The 23,733-nt window shown below is 33.5% G+C and overlaps 1 long non-coding RNA gene across 1 annotated transcript; it reads left to right on the top strand.

Moving 5' to 3' along the window:
- The first annotated feature begins 15,174 nt into the window (after nt 1-15,174).
- Nucleotides 15,175-22,052, top strand: LOC120358511. The gene is made up of 3 exons (XR_005575455.1): nt 15,175-15,396; nt 15,465-15,629; nt 21,903-22,052. It is a non-coding gene; the product is annotated as an uncharacterized LOC120358511 (long non-coding RNA).
- The last annotated feature ends 1,681 nt before the right edge of the window (nt 22,053-23,733 follow it).

The following is a 23,733-nucleotide window of genomic DNA, read 5'->3' as shown; positions in this document are numbered from 1 at the left end:
TTGTCGTTAACGATAATAAATTTGTTTAGAGTCAATATCCCAGCCAGAGCACATATTTGTTTATGGAATATCTTTAAATCTTCTACCAGAAAGATTCAATATTCAGAAGCTTTTTTTAAGAAAATATAATATATTCTGAGAATATTCTTATGTTTTTTAAAGAACACTATCTTAGAGATTTCCTAACATTTTTCAAAATTTGTACTGCATGTATAGACTGAATATATTCTATATTTTCACATAATCATTATTTTTTGAATATTCCACTACGTAAAACTCTTGAATATCTCACAGGTCAAATTTGGAGAATATTCTATGGAACATACGTAAGATTATTTAATTATTCGAATATTTGAAGTTAAATTATGGAGAAGATTCATACTCTTATAAAAATTTAGAATATTTATTTAAAAATATATGTATAGAAGGAGCTATTAGAATATATATAGGAATATAGAATCTTCTCGGTGTTTTGAGTATATTATAACGATTGTGTAGCGTACATACATAATTGCACCAGAGTAAACAAAAGTTTTGGCATTTCTGATAACATTTCAGAAATTATATTAATATATTTTGGCACATTTAAGATGCTTTCTATTTAGTGACACCAGTCGACATAAACGTCGTTCTGTCTCTGTTATTCATTGAATATTAGTAAAAAATAGAATGACGCTTGTGTCGACTTGTGTCACTAAATGAAAAAAATCTATATTTTCCAAGTGTGCGAATAATTCGAATTCGAATCAAATCACAATGGATTTTGAATCTAAAAGTTCAAATTTAAATAAATTTACGAAGAGACTTTGTAAATTTGTTTGAATTCATAGGTTTGTATCATAATTTTATAGAATTTAAAACAAAATTTTAAATTGCTCCATTATATTTTTCTAGTGAAATGTACTAAAATACCGTTACACTTTGATAGTATCATTTATAATTTATACGATATACTTATTTCACAGTATAATATATATATACTTAATGTTTATAATATCTATCATACATTTTTTTAGTTAGCACATTATTTTTTGTAGGTATTTTCTAAAACTTCTTCATTAACTTTTTTGGCTACTAACATGGATCTGAAATGTTATTGAAAATATTTTATTATCTTTAAATTAACATGTGATGTAAATCTGGGAAAATTTGATTTAAATTCAATTCATATTTGAATCAGAGATTCGATTTGATTTAACGTAAAAATTAAAAACTATCAAAATAATTAAAAATTATCTAAAATTGTCTAAACTACAAACTGTCAAAATACATCTCTTATTTATTTCAAATCTAAATTAGGGACGCATTTAAGAGAAAACAATTATGTTATTAGAATATCAGAAAATACTTATGATGTTACGTCTTTTATCTTATTTTGCATGATTTTTAGAATTAGAAAACCACCTCTGTAGCATACATATGTGATGTGTCGCGTGTTATAACTAAAAATGTAATTTATAAATGCAGTGAAAAATGCTAACTAAATCTTTATAGTTGGATCTATCAGAAGATTTTGCTATATCAGAATTCATAAAAAAATTCATAACCAGAAATTTCGTTCAATCTTTTGATTCCGTCAAATTTTGTTGATTTAATCAGAACACTTTTCTCAGCGAAGAGGTTTCTACAGGTTTTATTAAAATCGCTTCACGTATCTGTGACTACGTGTTACTTACGTCGCATACGGTAGCAAGAAGGATAACGAGTTATGATTGTGTACAAAAAAGAGGATTAATAATGCCTGGATATATATAAATATTATTCGCCGAGTACGGTTGAATGAAAATTCCACGCAGCCAATTTACGAGCGTCTTATTCTTCGTCTGCATAAGCTATCTCGTTTGAACATATCGATAAGTATGGTGACCCCTCCCCTTCTCTTCCTCACCCTTCGATGAATCTTTGAATCATCGTGTGGCCGTTGCGCCGCGCGGAGTCTGATCTCCCGGCGGTTTTATGGGTTTATTAGAAGCAAATCAGGAGGATAGAGTCTCTAATCAAAGATACTGACGAGCGAGACTGTGTTGGTTTGGCATTATGGTATTACGCGCTATCCTCCTTTCGCTCCTTCACCCTCTTTCCTTCCCGTACCACCCTTGTCCTTACACCACACTCTCGTTAGAGACATTATATTACCGACGCCAAATCAAATCCGTGATTGTGAATACTGCGGCAGGGGTTCTCGAAGTAGTACGCCTTATTCTTCGAAGGGACCTCGTAATCCGCATGTAATAAACAAATAAGGAAAAAATAGGTCAGAGAATGGAATATTACCGGCTAATCCCCCCTAATGACCGCGAAACACTTTTTGCGATTATTTTCCATTATATTTATATTTTTCTCTGAATAAATTTTCTATGCATCATATTGTACGCAAATCGCGACAACATTCTTTTTTTTCCCTTCGTGACCATTTATGCCAAACAAAAATAAATTGCGCCAACTATTTTATCATGGACGTGTGGTCCGTAGTGGATGGTAATTAGATTTTATGACTACACATTTCTACGGTCGAATTGTAGAAGTTCTTTTAATGATTGGTAATTTCTTCGGTAGATTGCGAATCCGCCTTTGTAATGGAATCTCTCTTTCGCTGAATTGTGCGGATTATATGTGAAATGGAGGCAATTATCCCACTGGGGTGAAGATGCAATTTCGATATTGAAGTCGCATATCGTGTATACGCAAAGCGCGTGATAATTTGGTCCATAGAGTATACTGATTACGAATTCAATCTTCGATGTGCCGGTCTCGAGGGTTAATTACGCACAGCACGTTAAATTGATATTTAACGACCCTCGATAAGGATTGCATCAACAAGTAGCCATCGATTTGAGGTCTGTGAAGTGTTTCTCTCTCCCTCCCGCCCTTCGCCCCCCCTCTCTCTCTCTCTCTTTCATCGAAAGGACATAAATGCTCAGACACTTGAGAAGGTTGTCGCCTCTCACTGCAGCTTTAGAGCACGCGTGGATACGTCGACTTACACGCGTAGATTCGAGTCGCGTAAAAATAATGGTCCCGTCATAAAAAGTACCAGCGCAGGAATAAAATTAAAGATTTGTACCATTGGGGATGGAAACAAAAAAAAAAACAAAAAAAAAGAAATGAAGTTTTGATAGCTCGGAAAGTCGACGCGAAAGGTCTTTGAGAGGTCCGCGTCGGCTCAGGGACGTCACATTCACGGCGAAGCGAGCCCGCGCCTTTATGCCTCCGCGCGATATAAATTAAGACGAAACCAGATAAATCTATCGATCGATTTCCGTGAACGCGCGGGGACGCCCCGCTGTTTAATGACGGCCGCGTCTTAACACGTTCAGCCGGGCACTTGGACTGTCCATTAAAGGTATTTACTGCATATTATTACCTTCACTGTTTGATCGTTTACGATCGGCGATAATAAAATAATTATAACTCGACGTCGTAAAACTTTACGGGAGGGAAAGAGGTCCGCGAGGACGGTGACTGTGCTCTTCGGGAGACGGTGCTGCCCGGCCTAAGGTCGTTCCCTTGCGTTCTAAACTTATGTGTGCACACGCAAATACACGCTCCCGCGATCGTAGTCATACGCCAGACTAAGATCGCCCGGCCGTAAAGATAACGGAATGGCGCTCTATCTTAAGGTCCACTTCGATTTTTCGCCGGCGCGATTATTCCCGGCGCGGTACGCGAGACCGTCGGAATTTTTCTTCTCCCCGATCGTTGCTTTTATTCACTGCGCTCCGCGCACGCAGCCCGTATTTGTTACGTCTTTCGGTATTTAACGATAACTCGAGCTACACTGACAAGCATGCGTCTGAATTTAAGGTAGCATTCCATTTAATAAAATTGCATTAAGTAAAAGGGGAAGCTCATAAACGTTGACAATAACATTTTATTAATAAATTTGAAAAACAATTATCTTTTTAATAGTTCATACCTTGAAGAGCATTAACTTTTGGATTTATTAACTTAGTACTGAAATTAGTACTCTATTAAACATATATGAATTACTATCATTCATAATACTGTAATACAATGTATAATTTAATGAAATGGGCAAATGATAGCGCATGGATTTAGAAAACTGGACAAACGTCTTTCTTTGCTTGCACATTTGTCTCTCGCTAGACCGCGCAACAACTGAAAGACGACGCGCTGCAGACTCAACAAATGAAAATAAATTGAAATAAATAGAAATGAATTTATTTCGACATTTTCGAATTCACGCTTCAGATTTTTCGAATTTATTTCAACTTAAAAATAATGTAAGTATATCCAAATTCAACATGATGAATAGCTCATTTCGTGTTTCAATTATTTGAATTTGAAAATAATATAAAAGGGACATGAATCCAAATTCAAAATAATTATGGATATATGCAGAAGAAATCGTCTACATGCTAATACGCGAAGATGAAGATGTAACATGTTGATAAAATCTATTAAAAATGCAAGAAAATAATACAAAAATGTTATTTATGATGCTTAAAAACAAAGAAACTAAATCGATTAAAAAGAGGATTTTGGGTAAAAACTCGCAAATATTGGTGGAAATTAATAGAAGCTAACCATTTTTTAAACGATGATTGAATTAAAAGTTTCAGAATAAAACGTACAACCTTTTAATTTATTTGTGACGAGTTAGAATCAGAACTTCGTCTTGCCATATTACTTTTGATTTCCAGAGATTCACTGAGTGTTGAAGAAAAAGTAGATACAACATTATATTATTTAGCAAGTTGTTGTGAGTATCGTGTAATTGCGAATACTTTTAGAGTTCGAAAACATCCGTATGGAAATGCGTTCATAATACAGTTGACGCAATTAACAAAATATTTTTATCAAAATTTATAAAAATGCTTGATATTAATAAAATATGTAAAATGATAGTTTTATTATAAAAAATACATAAATATATGCAACAATACAAATACAGTGTAATATAATACGTATGTTTTAAGAATGTATGTATAGAAAAAAAGTGGATACTTATAAATTTATTATGATACAGCAAAACAAAATATTCTTTTAATAGTAATAATTATATCTAATCTGATAATAATTTTCCAATTTATTCATTAGAAATTATAAATAAAACATCTCAAAATTTTTAACCGAGTATCGTGCGTTACGAAAAAAATTGCTATGAAATAAAAATGGCAACAATAATAAGCTTGAACACCGATACATTTAATCTTTAAGTCCAAAACTATAAATCTTTGGTAACAATAAATTAAACAGTTATTATATTTTTAATGTCATAATAGTTTATATCTCAGCTTAAAAACTAAGTTTAATTACAAATGTGATATATTTATCACAAAGCTGTTTACTCAAGATTGTTGTCATAAAATTGTTGTATTGTTAACGTTTTGTTCCTATATTACTCTCCGTTATATAAATATTTTCAACTGGTGTGAAAATCTCCGGTTACTCAAAAATGTAAATGTTACATTTTCAATTAAAAATATTGATTATTATCAGAATTATTGTGCACAATAAATGGAAGCCGCAATACCATCATCTCCTTTAGTATTTGCACTTGGACATTTATTTTTCAAATATTTGAATAAGAATCCAAATTTCCATTTAAGAATATACCTGAGATATAATTATTGTTGAAACATAAATATTATTGCGCTCCGTACTTTTTTATTATTTTATATTAAATAGGTAGATTCGATTTTAAGAATAACATGAAAAATTTGAGAGCACAACAAAGATTTGAATTTTGAAAACAATTCATAAAATCAATAAGAGAAGCATCCATGATTCTTTTAAATAAATCAGTATACGTAAGCAGGCACATTTATCAAATAATAATTCTTTTTGCATTGTCAAGAACTTATATTTCAGAATAACATTAAAATAACTGAAAAGCTAAAAACTTAGATTATTTCTTCCGTACTATGCATACGATGTCGTTTCCTTGAATTCATTAGGGACGTGCAACGAAGGTTTCATTCTGCGATATCTAAAATGGCATCGAACGAGGTGTACGTATCTTCAACAAGTAGCACGACAACGCGGATTGACATTCCGCGCCCGGCGAAGAGACAGCGTAAAGTCGTGTTGCGTTTATTGGAAACGTGCTCATGTTCGGTGCTAAGATCGGCGCAACTATTTTAGTGTCGCGCGACACTAAAACGCTTCGCTGAGTCGCAGCGCAGTAAAGCCGTTGTTTATCAGTCCGCCCGGCCGCATCATAATACGCGTGAATTATCGATCTTTAATGATGATTCCGGCGCGGTGACCGTGCGACAGACGTGGTATTCCACGACGATAAATCTTACGGTCGTAAACGATTTGCGCGGACAAAGGGGACAACCCGGGCCAGAGAGGGGCGACGGATCGTACGTGGCAACGTAACGACAAAGGAGCTAAGTGGTAATTATTTATGCGTTATAGACGGGTATAGTCGTAGGACGTCGCGGACGCTCGAATTAGACCGGCGTTAAATCAGTATAGACCAGCCTCTCGTTTGGCACCGCGGAGCCCTTCCCTTCGCCACGAATGTTTCAGTTTCATTCGAGATGCCTGATTTTCGTAGCGCGGGGGGCCGTGTACACCTACACCTCTAGAGAGAAAGAGACCGGCGCACCCTCTGCCCACCTGTGACCTAATTGTGACTTATGGCGACTCTCTAACAGAACCACCCGTTTGTATGCCTCTAAGAGAGGCACCCCTTCGAGCGAAGACGGTTCGCGCCGTCTGATTGCTTGGTCCTAGATGGCCCTTTTGCGATCCGTCACGTGCTATTTTTATATCGCGGATACTTATGCAAAGGCATATTAGAGCAATTGGCGATACAGGAATTTTGTTTAGCTCACGTCTGTCAAGTTTTACAATTTTTATTTTAACATTTAATTCTTCGTTTTTACTTTTAATTTTCTTTCTAGGCTAATCAATTGTCCTTTTGTAATCTTCGAAGACCATTCTTTTCAATTTGACCATTTGTTGCAGGCTTTCTTCAATGGACAATAATAGTAAGCGATGATCGGTAAATGCACAACTACACGAAAAAGACAGCATCAAATTAAAATTAATATTCTCTCCAATTGTCATCATCAAGAAATTATATTCTTACTTATATGTAAAATAATGATGATTTTGTTTATACATTATTTAATCTTCTTTAAAAATTTTAATAATTTTTAATTTTAGTAAAATATTCTACTTTTATTTTAATAATATAATAATTATCTGATTAGCACAATATATATTGACAATAATAGTACATATTCTTAATTTGAAGACATCTATTTTTTTTTATCCGATACTTTTCCTCTTAATTCACAAAAATTATTATTGATTAATGAGAATCTTTTTTTTAAATAAAATTATACAAAATTCTTTATGTATGCAAGTTACGTCTGTTTAATGTTATAATCACATTTTAATATTTAATATTACAAAAATTAGGTTTTCAAAATGAGAATGCACTTTTTTTCTGTGTAAGTAGAAGCGAACCCTACTCGGTCAGAACTGAAGCTGTTGATGCTTAAAAATATTTCTGCGTAAATTTACATACATTTTCCAGTCCAACGAACTGTGCGCCAAATATTTCTTCGGTCTTGAAATATAGTTCTAAACTGAAAATGGAATGTCACAAATTAAATTGATAATCCTTTTAATTATATCGATGCTAATAAGCATTTTTGAAACAGTGCAACCAATTTTTTCCGATAAATACTATGCGACAAAAGGGGCGTGCGAGATCGGGCGCGTAAACAATACGTAGCAATAACGCGCATCGAGTGGTGAGCAACATATTGGGGTCGATGAGAACAGAGGAAAGGAGAAAGAACGGTTATCTGTTACCTGTTGTTTCTGTTTGTACAGGTCGACAGGTGCGCCCTGCGCCACCCAGCTGCTGCCATCGTCCCAATATCATTCATATGTACCTGCACTTCCGCCAAACAATTTGACTGTCTTTCCCACATCGCTTCGTTGTTTCTACACGAATATCGATGATCACATTCGTTCCGCGTTCCCCCTTTGGAGATGAATTTAGCGCCGCAACGCACGTTCATCATCAACCGACCCGAAGGCCACGAGTAAAAAGGACATACAAACAAAGACCGGGCGTTGTCCCGCAGCCTGTTAATTTATGGAAGAGCGTGCGTATTCCTTCGCGATTTATCAGCGCGCTTTCTTTTCAGCCGTTATCGCGCCGCATTAATGGCTCACGAGTTTTCCCCGTGTGTTGGCTAGATAAGGTCTGCACTGAAGACGAAGGATCATTTATGGTACATTAAAAGGGCCGTAGAGGAATAGTGGTAGTGTGAGGGAAAGAGGAGCGAGAGAGACGGGTAGAGGGAGAGGGGAAGAGAAAGGAAGAAAGAGAGGGGGCGAGAGATTATGGAGAAACGTTCGGCCATTTAGCTACCCTCCTCACCTTTGGCCAGCTTCGTCTGGTTATTAATGAACTCGCTGATAGGAAGTGTCCGTCTCTCGGCGAAGAATCGCCTCCCAGAGCAAGGCTGTCACGTATTCGGCTTCTATTTCCCTTAGCTAACGCTCTCTATATGCAAATACGGCCGACCGGTCCCTCCGCGTGTCCTCTTTCGCGCGCCTCCTCCGCGCGCGTCTACGTCTACGTGTACGTGTACGTGTATGCAGGTATTTACGTGTGTATGCGTGCATGGAAATGCGTATTATCGGGGATATACGTGTGGCGGCGGGTGCGCGAGCACGAGCGCGAGCGCGAGCGCGCGCTCACCCTCGCCGGCTCTTTATAAATAGCGACTTTGATATCCAGTCGCGCCTTCACGGGGGATGATCCCACCCCCTTCGCGGGCTACGTAAGCGGGAGAGAAAATGCTGAGTCCGTTAAAAATTAAAGAGTCGGCGTTACGCGTTCATGGCTCAACGTGATATCATGTTGACCAACGCCCTTTAGTCAGCCGTGCGGATCCATACGTGCGTGGAAACGTCCTGTAATATGCACAGTATCTGCACTTTGGAATTAATCTCGTCCCTCCATATTTTTCCGCGGGGGAAAAAAAAAGTAGGACGCCGCGAAACGAACCTGCGTCTCGGGGAAAAAAAAGAGAAATGCGGAGAATGCGCACTTCCTTTGAAATCGTTGTTGCGTTCCCTTCGTGTCAACTCACGAAGGAATATTAAAGGAATGTGCAACCGTTAAAAAGGGAACCGGGAGTAATTTTAATAAAGTAGCAATTAATAAGACTTGAATTAATAAAAAATTGATCAATATATTAGATCTCGTTACGAGGATATATGCGTGCGCCTTCTTATTTTAGAGATATATTACAGAGCGTGCCGCATATTTTGTCGTATACCACAGGGAAGGCTGACAATAAGACAAAAAACGGCCGAACCCTTCATTTGCGGCTTAGCATTAATCCTTTCCGCGAAACGAACGCTTTATCGGACCGTGTACTTGGTTTGTTCTACGGATAAATATGGTCCCAAAGGCAAATGGGATAAATCTGAATAACACGTATCAAGCGACGCCTATGGCATCCCTTGATAAGGGTGCGAAGGGGCCGGTGAATGATTAGAGATATTAATATTGCGCCGTGGAAGGGTGCAAACTACCAAAGTCCTGTGCGAAGGATGATCTGTGTGCCCGCGCGCAGATCGATACGTGGACTACTGCCGATTATTAAACGTATTTACGAAACATTATTCTAAACGTAAAGTTAGCAAACCTATGTCAGTCACAGCGGTTCTTGACGCTGAGTAATAATTTTTCAATTATTGCAATTGCAAGATTCTCTCATCTCCGAAAAAAACTGTAAAGAATTTATTGCAAAAAGTAACACCTCAGGATTCAAATCTGAATCTTCTTACACAGAAAAGAAGAGCATTCTCGTTTTGAAAATAATATAAATTAAGTGATTATGTTAAAAGAGTTATTCCCGACTATTCAAAAACGGAATTCAAAGAACATTATCGGTGAGTACTAATTGAATAAATTAACCCAACAAACACAGAAAATAATAGTTATATAATTTGTGTCACGTTATATAACGAATTTTTACATTCTAGCAATATTACAGTTATGTAAAATTAAATTCTTGATATTACAACATCATAACTTATAACAGTCATATAACTGCCATTTATTAAGTTTATATAACAAACATTTTATTTTAATAATAAAACTGTTATAAAACTGAATTATTAATATGACTCCTGTATAACAAATATGATACAACTGTTATGTAACTGTTATTTTTCTTATGAGTGAGAAGTTACAACTAACATGGACATTACATGTAACGCGCATGTTACTTCCGATTTTATTCTATTAACATTGCTGTTATGCAACTGTGTTTGCTGGGAAGAAATAAAACAGTTTTTTTGGTTCCTGCATTTTTTAATTAAAGTTTTATTTTATTAATTAACTGCTACAGAAAGTTTTAATCTGTAATGAAATAATACATTAATTTTATTAATAATTAATAATTTTTAATTAAAGTTAGGATTGCGATTAGTAAAACATAACCTTAAAGTTTCAATATTTACCTTTTATTGCTTTTGCAGCAGTTTCATTGGTCACAAATAGCGTTAATAGTTCGTCATTTAATAATACTAAAAATTCTATAAGATCTTTCATTTTTATTAACTGGAGATAAGCTGTGTTCAAAACGTGGTTAAACGTGCACTATGGTGTACTATTGTCTACGAATTTAAACTCACAATATATGCGCAGGCGCGCATAGCTTGCGACAAGTTTTACTTCGAGTAACACGATGCGCTCCTCATGCACTAGTAATAGGGAGAATCTAGAGAATTCCATGCGTTATCAATGCGCGCATTAGAAGAAACGGAACGGTTGTCTATGTTGTCTATGCGCATTATGCGAGAAATGGAACGCATCCTTCGTTGCCATCGTAATACCAGTATTGGCCCAACGTTGGCCCAAGAGTCGTCTTCGAGCAAGAGTCGGCTAACGCTGTCTGAGCCAACATCGCGCCGCGATTGGTTAATAACAGTCGGCGTGCCATAATGTCGCCAATAACAATATTGAGGCTGCTCATTATTTGCAAAATTGAATTATAATTTTCATTGAGGACGCCAGCAACTATAAAAGCGCCGATTTAAATTATTTTCAAGCCGCAATTAAGATGTTTAGGGGCCAAACGCCAAACTGTCGAGTTGAAACTTTCATTTGCATTCTGCGTGTGCGCGCCTAAACATCTTTCTGAAAGATCTCTTTTGGAAAGATCTTTGTATATTGGCAATACATTTTTCTGCACATCCGGATAAAATGCAGGCGGGTGCTCAAAATTTTATATAGTATTAGCAGCCTCTACAACACGCCACTTACACCAACTATCTGGTGGACAATTATTATGCTGCGACTTTTTATTTGTTGAAATTACAAGGAACGTTTACGAAGTGTCCGCTTTAGATTTAGACGAGCTTTTAACATGTTGTAATACAGATAAAACTAAGAGACACGTATTTTTTTATATGTGCCCTAATGCATTTTTAAGGGCAAACCACCCCTTTGAAGAAAATCGATTTTTGTCTATCGAAGCGTATATTGTTGAAACTATAAGAGATAGAGAAAAAGGTTCTAATTGAAAGTTAAATGACTTGAAGAGTACTTTATAACGATGATTAAAAAACTTTTTTTATTTTTTTTACACTTTTCCCCACTACTTACCTGTTCTTTCAAACTTTGTCTTTCTCTTTATAAGTAAAATAAAGCTTATTTTGTTACAAATTGGTATACGATAAAGTTATGTTGCTACATTTTTATTTTCCAAAAATAATCAAATACCATAACGCATGGTACGCACACCCCTCCGTGTACTACGGAAGTGTCCCCCTTTGATTTTGACAAGCGTTTAATACGGTGTAGTACAGATCAAAATAAGGGACACGTATTTACGTGCCCAATCTTACTTTTAGAGGATGAAACACCCCTTTGAAAAAATCGATTTCCTTTTTTCGAAGCGTGTATCGTCGAAACTATAACAGATAGAAAAAAACATTCTGATTAAAAGTTAAATATCTTAAGGAATACTTTATAACAATGATAAAAAACATAAAAAAATTTTTTTTAATACTTTTCTCCACCACTTACCTGCGTTTTTTCAAAATTTTTATTCCTTGTTATAAGCAAAATCTTTTAATTAAAACATTTTTTTCTGTCTCTTAAAATTTTGACGCTATATGCTTCGAATGAAGAAAAAAGATTTTCTTCAAAACGATATTACACCCTCTAAAATTAAGACTGGGTACGTATAAAAAAAATACGTGTATGCCTTATTTTGATTTGTACTACAACATAGTAAAGGCTCGTCAAAATCGAAGAGTCACACTTCCATAGTAAACAAACAGGTTCACGTAGCATGCATTATAGAGTGGTATTTAATTATTTTTGGAAAATGGAAATGTCACAACATAACTTTATCATATACTATTAAATTTGTAATAAAATAAGCTTTATTTTATTTATAAAAAGAAATAAAAATTTTGAAAAAAACCATGTTGATTTCAAAGATCGCACACATAAAACATGAACAGTGTGTATGTGTGAAATAACCAGTACAGAATAATAAAGTTTAAAATTTTGTTAACATTTTATATTAAACATTTTTCCTTATTTAATAACATTTAATTACATTTAGCAATGTAATAAGTATAACAAACATATTAAATAATATTGTACATATAAAAACAAACTAAAAAATAAACTCTGAAAGAATAAACATAAACTTTGGAGATATTTTTCAGAAATTATTAAATTAATAAATCCATAGAACAAAAAATAATTTAAATATATTTATCATAAACATTTATTGCTGTTTATGTTGAATTAATTTAGTAATAAGATAATTATAATTATAATTATAATTATTTTGTTTTAATACTTTCTGAAATTTATTTTTACATTTGTCTGAAGAATTGGTCGTTATAGTAGTCCATACGTTAAAAGGATTTAACGCCTCAAATTGCACGGTAAGTGTTGTTTCTTCAAAATTACATAATGGAGCATCACAAAATGAAGATAGATGCTCTGAGCAGGCATCCAGTATTGAATATCGTTAGCCATCGCATTACTCCAAAGATTAAGAAAACTCAAGACTCTGACGAAAACATATAAGTCATCAAGCAAGGTTTGGAAATCGCTATGAAGACTATCACATGCGCAACGATATAGTTTACGCAGATAAAGGGCTTTGCAAAATTCGTATGACTTATCTAGTAAAGTACACAACCTCGAAAGAATTTATAAAAAAATTAGAACTGTAGAAAAATGTATTTAAAAATCGCAGCTGTATCATTTCCGGTCAAAGAACAGTATTCACATCCAACAAATTCAAAGACTACTGCCGCTAGGAAGATATTAAACACGTGAAGATCATTGTCGATTTAAGAGCTAATGTCCAAATTGAGAAAATAAATAGCTCCGTACATATTAAATATTATATGTTAAAGTGTTGTATATATTTGTGTTTTACGATTAGTTGAAATTCATAAAGTTTTTCATGAATCTTTGTAACGAGTTCAAGCAATTTTTATTTGCTATTCTTTGTCGGTTATGAATATATTAATGATTGACGAAAAGTCTTATGTTTCGAGATATTGGTCAAGAATTTTTTATTTCAAGTGTAATTTGCATTTAAATCTAATTCATATGTGAGTTACAAAATTACATAATTTTATCTAAACATCGAACAGAACAATTAAAATATTAAAATTAAAAACATAAAACGTAGAAAATGAAAGTCAAACGCGGGAGTTAGTGTGTCAATAATAATAGTACATATATTTCGGTCTTAGTACATTGATATGCATACAAATATCGAACGCGTTTAGACTTCCCTTGAAATCATACTCAACGATGGTTCTAATTATTTGACAGAAAAAATGCGACAACTACATCTTATGGTTAATGAGGAATACAAAGGTTCGGTAATAGAAAAAAAATATAACACCAATGAGTTTTCAAAAAAATAACGCTCAGTGCCGCAACGTGCCCACTTAAAGATTAATGAACTTATATAAGGACTTTTTTTGATAATCAAAATTATTTCATACGATAATGACTTCTCAAAATACTCTTAAATAAAAGATCAAGAATGTTCACAGATTCCAGCATACGATGTCTTTGGTTACATAATGTTGTTATGTTTGTACGATTTCGAAACAGAAGCGCAGATATCTTCTCCATATCTTTCTTAAATGTAATGTAACGATTCGATACACTCTTCATTAACGTCCAAACGTATTTATATGATTAAATGTTTAAAACTTTAGCAATGTAAAAAAGAAACATAAAATAGGTAAAAGTTAATTATAACGTACATGTTTCATGTAAATATATACGCATCTAATACTATGTCGAGCATCGACATACTATTAATATTACATTCTTTTAGTATAAACGAAAAATATGCACTTCATTTTATTCCTTGTAATTAATATTATTATCTACATGATGTTTCTTCTAAACAAAAAAATCAAACTTTAACTTGGATTAAACTGATCTTTAATTTCAAGAAAGTGCTTGCCCTGATTTGACAAAACATGTAAGATATCTGAGCTGCATAGATCCAGTAATAAATAAGGTTCATTTCAATTAAAACACCAATATGTAACAAAGAATAACATCTTAGTCTCTCTTTGACCACGATCGTTGGTATAACTCGATCAGTAACGAAAGTTATTTTATTATAGTGTGTAGAAATCATAAAATAATAATACAAGTTTAACAGATTGTGAGGCTATTGTACAAATTGAAGAAAGAATTAAAGTTTAATTCTTATAAAATCAAAGGATTATACTTAGTTAAAAACTTCAAAAGATTCTGTTCTATGTTTTGGTATTTTCTTAAAGTACATATTTTCAAAAATATTCTTTCTAAGTTTCAACTTAATTCGACAAATTTAACGAAGTAATGCGAGTTTAAACTTTGAACTAGGATCATACCGATTTAAACTTTGAAAGAAATATATAATGGCAAATCGGTCGAGTTCCACAAGTAATCGAGTCCCAAAAGTAATCCCTTCAACAAGTGTATAAGGGTAGTATGTTTTCGCGCCAAGTCTAAGCGAAGCGAGTCGCAGACCGACCCTCTTTCATCCAACAGCGACTTCCAAACATGCAAGATTATCACATATCTATATAGATATGATAATCTGCTCGGGTGAAAGAGGATCGGTTTACAACTCGCTTCGCTTAGACTTGGCGCGAGACGCAACCTCTTGATATCTGTACAGTTTATATTTGTGGTAGTAAATAACTTAAAGCCAAACGAAATTGTAAGTGTAGTGACCTTTTGGTCTTCCCATGAAATCGACAGATACTAAGAGTAGTATAACATCAGCAGTCGAGCGGTGCACTCGAAAATTTTAACGCAGCATTCTAAAATCATTCCGAGCGGCAATAAAACAGCTGCTCATATTGTCGCCGGTATATTTACCAAAGGTAGTGCTGTACTTCTTAAAATGTTTCAAGTTATTGTATTAAGTGAGTAATGGTCTAAATGATCGTAGATAAGTTGAAAGAAAAATCATTACGAGCTTCAAAATTTCGGATCTCGGGGCACAGCAGAGGACTCAAGAGGCAAGAGCACATTGACGACAAGTTCAAACTAAAAATTTGGAGGCTGCAACTGATTTGGAAGACTTACTATATGGCCCTAGAATAGACGAATCCATGTAAGTTACAAAATTTGTATATCATTTTGTTGGAAATATAACATGAAGCATTAAACTCGTTTTTCTTAAAATTATATTTTCAAAATCGGTAATTAATATATCTCGAGAAACGTTGCATCGATCAAAATAAAATTTTGTAATGTAATTTTAAGAGCTCGAAAAAAAACCCAATTTTTTCGATTTTTCTACATAATTTTTCGGTTTTTTTCTCAAGGGATAGAAAAATTTATTGGAAAAATTCAGAAAGTGTTGTACTATAGTGGTTTGTTATCAGTATCAAAGTTACTTGTTTTACGATATAATTTCCTAACCCTAGCTCACCTCTCTTATTTTCAAGTCCGTACTTCGCCATATTCCCATCCGTAAGGCAGCTCGATTGTCTGATATTTTTCATTTAAATTAATATTTTAAAGCTAATATAATAAAAATTAAAAATATATAGTCTAAATACCATGTTCATAAGATAACAGCAAATCGGGAAAATTATTTAAAATAATTAAATTCATAACAATATACAGGAAAAAGTAAACTAAAATTAAAACAAAATTATACTTCAGAAGTTCGACGGATCAGGATATAGCGAACAAGAGTTGAAAATCTTTGTTAATGAGAAATGTATCCAGAAAATAGTCCGTATAAAATTAGATTATTGTTGGTTTGGTTTTCGTATTTCTGTCCTTAAATTTTTTTTCTGTTTATGATAATATAAGTACAACTGAAATAATAAGCAAAAATGTGTAAAAACTGAATTAATGCAGTTTTTAAGTATAATGAAACGTATGCCTCTTGATAATTGCTAATATTCAAAATTTGTCGCAAATAAATTAACATAAATTTTAACTTAAATTAGTCTTAAACTAGGATTATATTTGTTTTTACAACCGTTTCTTAATAACACAGAACATCGTTTTTAGACTTTTTTTCTGTTGTTTGAATAAAATTCATCATTTTCTATATAATTTTGCGCCCTAAATACGAATCCGGCAAGCAAATTGCTTTATACCGTCAGGTTTTTGAGAAAAGTGAGGTTAAAAGTGTCAAAAGTGATCATTTTTACCTCACCACTTTAATTTTACTTTTCTCAAAAATCTGACAAGATGGAGTGATTTGCTTGGCAAAGTCGTACTCAGCGCGCAAAAATACGTGGGAAATGATAAATTTTATTCAAACAACAAAACCACGTCGCTCAGTGTAATTATTAAACCACAAATGACGTAATATTCCAAATATAAGCACAAATATTAGCTCAATATTAATTCCCGCGCTTATATAATGTGTCTTATTCCAATAATACTGTAAAATTAAGTAGCATGTCATATGCGCAACACAAAAAACTGCAATTTTAGACAAAAAACTATTTTCACAAAAACCGGAAATTTTTCTGATATTCTGCCAGCGATTCGAAACAAGCAACTTCTTTGAAACTATATTTTATAGGTTTCTTTGATACTAAAAAATCTAGTGTCCAATCGTGGCTTTCTTTTCTTTTGCGTATTTCTTTTATCGATAAAGAACGAGCGATTTTTTGTCGAAGAATTATACCTTCAATTTTAATAGGCAATTTAGTCAAATTATGTTTTTGAAAAAATAAACAATCGGAACTAGATAACCTTATACATTACAAAATGTGTCAGGTTTTCTGATTTTAGATAACTATCTCAATATTGGATTGGTTACTGTAAAACGCTTCTAACAAGAATTGTTTCTAAGAGATTGTTCATATCTTCTTTATTTCTCGATATTTTAATGTAAAAAAAATTACTGAATTATTCTTAAAATACATATATTTAAATGTATTAATGATTGTTTTCAATGGTTTTATAATTTAAAAAAATATCTGCTTTTTTGGCCTTGAAATTAGATAAACAATCACATGACCTCTTAATAGCGTCAATCAGCAGTTAGCAAGAATAAAGGCACTTTAAAGCAGCGTACTCATAAAATAATTAATTTAAAGAAGTAAATAACAATGTCCCAAAATTTAGTGTGGAATTATTTCACCCAACTGAAACGACCAGTAGCAAAATGCAATTTATGTCAAGAATTCTGCCTTAGTGATCAAGTTCAAAATTTAGAGAAACATCTGACCCGTAAACATCCAGAAGTAATAACGGAAATACGTGAAAGCATTAGACGTGCCAATTTAGGAATATGTTTTGCATTCGACGTAGGAGATTCTGAGGCAAGATGTAAATATACTGACAATTGCATTGTCAACATATTTAACGGAATAGATTACTTAGAAGATCACTTGTGCAACCATGTTAGAAATGATGTTAGAAGGGAGCTTACAATTAGAAATGCACAAAGAAATTCAGATGGAACAGCATCACAGCCAACAGCCGCAGAAGAGCGCGTGCAAAGTACCAGTAATCAACCGACTGATCCAATTTTGCAAACCAAACAAAATCTTGAAGAATTGCCATGGGGCAATTCCGACAGCCTGGTATGGCGATATTTCAAACCAGTTATAAATCCTTTTGCAAAATGCATTATTTGTAAATCTTATTACAATGATCCAACTTTGAAACTATTTGAGAATCACTTACTATCTTGTCATACATACAGCATAGATAAAATCCGATGTGAAATTGATGAAGAAATTAGGCGTCTCGATCTATCACCATATTTTAAATGCGAGACAGTAATTCCTCTAATAAAATGCAATGTTGAAAATTGCATTCACTATTTCAATATGTTTCATGGAACAAGAAAATTGAAAAAACATTTAAGCATATGTCATGAAAGTATATATACAGAAATTTGTATGCCAAAGAATAAGTCAGATGTAATGACAAAACAAGCAGCTGAAGAGAGTAATAAAGGAATACATATAAGAACCGCACATGACATTGCAAGTGCAAGTGCTAGTGAACAACTGACTCATACACTTTCGCAAGAGACTGAAACAACAATACATTTTCCATACATTACAAGAAATACCACACCTATAATGACCAAATCAGTAACTGAACAGGATAACGCAAGTACACACACATACACAAACGTTGATGATCCTCGGCCTGGTCCAAGTTGGCAAATTTAACAGAAAGTCAAAAATAACGTAGGGAAATATTATATTGTGCGGCTGGTCGCTTCTTCTGGTAATACCTATATACCGATGTGCGTGCGCTGGAAAAATAGGGCGCTATGAGAGACTGGTATGACTTGGGCAAGGCAAATGTGAAATTGGACAATTAACAAAGAGTTTCGAACTCACACTCTACACAAATCATATAAAGTGTATTAAATATATTTTTTGTAATAAATATTGTCATAATTACAATAAATACTACAAATGGAGGCCTTGTCCTGGGTAGCCTGCGTGAAAATGTCAAAAGAAGAGCGGTTATATTTGTACACAAAACCCGCTACGAGAGAGCAACGAAAGTGGAAGATAAAAACGATAGAAGATTTCAAAAGCTATTGCTATGTTTGCGCAATGAAGAAAGGTGAAAAACTCAATCCAGTACCAGCATTAGATCATGCCCAAGTGAGAATTATTACTAGATATAGCGATGGACATGCTCTCTTTCCCTCTCTTGATCAGATTAAGTTAATAGCAAATAACTTGAAATCGTGCAGGACAAGATGGTTGAAGCAATGCATAAAGTCGTTTCTTAGCGATACAGAGACAGTAATAATCAAAGACGACTTCGAGAGTTTACAGGCTTTTCATTTGGTAAAGGCTCAGTCGAGTATAAAGCAAAGCTACTGTACGTAGAAGTTAGTTTTAATTCGGCAGACTTAGTCGCTGTGTGTAGTGCTTTGACGCTCGAGTACTCAAGGACAAAGAAGGACTTGAGTTAACGCAGATGTAACACCTTGATAGATCTTAATTCACTTAAGGTCGTCGAAAAATCAGACAAAAGGACAAATACGGAGATTAGCTATTCGCAAGTACAGGATTCATATGAGGACACAAGACAAAATGCAAAACAAAAGAAATAATCAAAGAATAAAGACGGAAGACGACGAAGAAGGAAGAGCGAAGAAACCAACACGAAAAAGAGGATAAACATGAACAGGACGATGATTGTATCTACGAACAAATAAAATTGAACTTGAAGGTGACGAACGACAGGTAAATTCCAAAACAAAGAATACTAAATTCACGATGACGTTTAGAGAAGTGGAGAATTTTATTAGATACTGCGATGGAGACGAAAAAATCCGGTTGAACGCTGGATAATGGATGTGGATAAATGGGCGGAGCTGTTTGACTAGACGGACATTTAGAAATTAATATTTACAAAGAAAATGTTAAAAGGCGTGGCAAAATTATTTATTCAGGCTGAAAAGGATATAATGTTTTGGAAGAAATTAAAGAAAATGCTAAAGAAAGAATTCAATCATAAAATAAATAGTGCCGACTTATGCAAGTTACTAAATAAGAGTAGTATTAAATAATGTGAATCAGTGCAAATATATTTTTTAGTCATGAGAGGGATCGCTAGTAGAGGTGAAATCAAAGATGCGACATGATTCACTATGTTATAGATGGCATAAGTAACAATACAGTGAATAAAAGTATTTTGTACTGAGCAAAAAGTATAAAAACGTTTGAAAATTAAAAATACAAGAAAAAATTAAGACGAAAATACCGATTGCTGTCAAAGTCACATATGTGCTCACAAATTAGATAACAAAACCGGAGGAAAAGAAAGAAGTTTGATGTTATAATTGTGGTACACTGAAACAGAAGTCAACTAGCAAGAAGAACCGGCAGTGAACATCACTGATTTGAATAAAATTTTATAGATATGTAGTATTCACTCACATTTATTACGGTAAAACCGTAAGTTGCAATACGCAGGCATTCTCGAAAAAAAAAATATATACATATAAAAAAATATTATAAAATGTCAGTGGCTTAGCGTCTGGCGTTAAAACGTTGACGTTGACTGTCACGGTTAGGTTCGATCCTCGAGGATAAGACTTTTTCATTTAAATCTTATATTTTAAAATTGTTGTGTTCAAACTTTTTTATTTTTTATTTTCTATATACAATTTTTTTACAATATTTTTATTTTTACTTTATAAGGAAGACACCCAGTAAAGAATGTCGTTAGCCATGACATTACTCCAAAGTTTAAGAAGACTCCAGACTCTAACAAAGATATACAAGTGATCGACCAACACTTGGCAAACGCTCTTTATGAAGACTACCACATGCGCAACGATTTAGTTTAAGTAGATAAAGCCTATGACTCATTTATATTAGTACAGCCAAAATCAATGCAAGTCGATCATAAGACGTAGTTATGAAAAAGGTCATTTCGTAGTCGAGAGGTCTGAAAAACATCTCAAACAAGGATTTTTACACCTCTAATTTACATGAAAAGGTAGATAAGTGTATCGTTAACTGCTTAAAATGTATTCTCATCAACATGGAAGGTGGGAAAAAAGAAGGTTTTTCGCATCCACTGACTAAAAAAATACCACTTCATACTTACTATATTGATCATTTAGGATCTCTCTAGTCTACGAGGAAAAGTTATAAGCACATTCTGGCGGTAATCGACGCCTTTACAGAATTTTTATGGTTTATCCAGTGAAGTATACAATCACAAAGGAATTTATGGAAAAATTAAAACTGCAGAAAAGTGTATTTGAAAATCCCACCTGTGTCATTTCCGATCGAGGGACAGTATTCACTTCCAACGAATTCGAAGACTCCTGCCATAAGGAAGATATTAAACACATGAAGATCATCGTTGATTTACCAAAAACTAATGGTTACATTAAAATCCCAACTGTATCATTTCCAAACGAGGGACAGTATTCACTTTCAACGAATTTGAAGACTACTGCCGTTAAGAAGATATTAAACACGTGAAGATCATCGTCGATTTACCAAAAGCTAATGATCACTGCACCTTACTGCACCGCCTGCCGCGGCAACCAATGGTTTGGCGACGGACGGGCGATTCCCGCGCGCGGTGGGTAGGAAAAATAAGCGCTCATTTGACAAACTTTACTAATTTTTATTTCGATAATTATTGCAAATAATAAAAAATAGTAAAGGATTTTTCTTCTCAGTATGACTTGCTCTATCGACCCACGAGAGCATAAGTTGTAGTGTTTTAACATCCTTATATACAGGGTGCTCATTAATGGTTGTACCCACTTTTTACCATAGGAGCATGATTTACCGACGGATATGTATTTTTAACACATTATTATATTAGAAATAATAAATGCGTGCTCTTATGATAAAACATGGGGACAAGCATTAATGAACACCCTGTATTTGTGTATGTATATGTGCAGGTTCACTTAATATAGACTTCACCGTGGAACTTGTTTTGAACTTTAAAACAATGGGCATCAATGGACTGCAAACAATCACGCCTCTAATCTGATGGAATAAGACGTAAACAGGCTCTCTTCCACGTGTTATATTATTTGCTTCGTATCGATAAGAAATGTAAAACAATTTTACGAATTAATCAACGAATACCTATGTAAAAAAGTATTAGAATAGCTAAAAAGACTATTTGGATTAACGTACAATTTTCAAGATAAATTGTTTTCCAATAATTTCTCACAGTATCTTCTTGAATTTAATAATATTTTTACATAAGGAGTGTACTTCTAAATTATCTTGCGGCTATAACTTGAATATTACTAATTATCATGTAGCTGTAATTTGATATATATATATATATATATATATATATATATATACAACATCATATTTATTCTCCTACATTTTTTTAGGCAATTTCTGTATTAAAGCTGCATAAATTTAAATAATGTTTAGATAAGTTATACTAGTTTAATTTACTCTTAATTAAATTACGCTTTAAATTACTTAAGTAATTGTAATATTACTTTTCGACAACAAAGCCAATATGTTAATTTATTTACTGACTAGTCACTCCTACAAGAAATAGAAAATTATTAAACAATCAGAAAATAATCGCAAAAATATCATCTGTGAGCGATAATTAGCAGCTAATTATTTTGGGGATAAAACAAGGTTTTACATTTTCTCAATAAATAAGAATATTGGATATGGATAAATTGAGAATATTGCTCGATTAAATTTTCTTTTAGAAAAATACAAACATTTATAATTTCCCCGATAGAGCTGACTACGATTTAATAGGAATGAAATCATCGGAATGTCTGGAAATGAATATAAAAAGAGTATCTGTTTGTACTTTCTGAGCGTATAATCCATTTATTTCTGAAACTTAGAATCACATTTGCGGTTATTTGCTGACTGATCGTTATATAAAATGTAATACGACAAGTTTATGTAAACAATAAAATAGAATGTGAGGAATCAATGAATTGATAAGATTTTAATTTGAATTAATAAGATGTAGCATTAAAATCTGTAGCAACGTTGCCTAACTTCTGCGTGCATAGGAACTACTACTTAAGTGATAATCCGTGAACAACCTTATGTTGACACATATAAAATACTGACAGATCACTTCAATATATGTTGTTAAAAAATAAACGTACAATTATAGCATATTTTTATTAAATATGTATAAAGATATAAGTTTTTATTTATTTTTACAAAATAGTAGAATCGACCATGTGAGACTAGAAGATTGCAAGTATCGTCAAGCACTGATTTTGAAACAAATTTCTTCAAAAGCAGACAGAAAAATTATATTCTTGCAAATAAACACGGGCGGATTTCGGGCCACCCACGTCACCCATTGTATTTGAGTTGACTGTTGAAAATACTCGAAAAGTTCCACAACAAAAGTTCCCAAAGCTGCCATATTAAGAAATCTCGAAATTATGTGGCAGTCAATGGGAGATTGTGTTTATAATACAGTTTGTATGCATAAAGAAGGTAAAGTCATATGACGACTCGGAATTACTTAAGAGTAACTGCAAACAGTTCTGCTTTTTTTAATTATTTTGTACTTAGAAAAGTGTTCAACACTTTTTTTAATACTATATGATTTGTTTAAAACACTTTATATGTAACTTTTTTTAATGAAGTTTTTGTGAACTTTTCCTGAACTACTGTGCTATTTGGTTTATTAACACTTACTCGCCATTGTAATTTTTTTGTTCCTCACTAGCCATAGTGGTATCGCTTGCGTTTTACGCTTCTATTAAAGATTACATT

The sequence above is a fragment of the Solenopsis invicta genome, chromosome 8 (genome assembly GCF_016802725.1).
Source record: "Solenopsis invicta isolate M01_SB chromosome 8, UNIL_Sinv_3.0, whole genome shotgun sequence".
NCBI lineage: Eukaryota > Metazoa > Arthropoda > Insecta > Hymenoptera > Formicidae > Solenopsis > Solenopsis invicta.
Note: the sequence above shows the minus strand (reverse complement) of the source record. Positions and strands in the feature narration are given on the sequence as shown.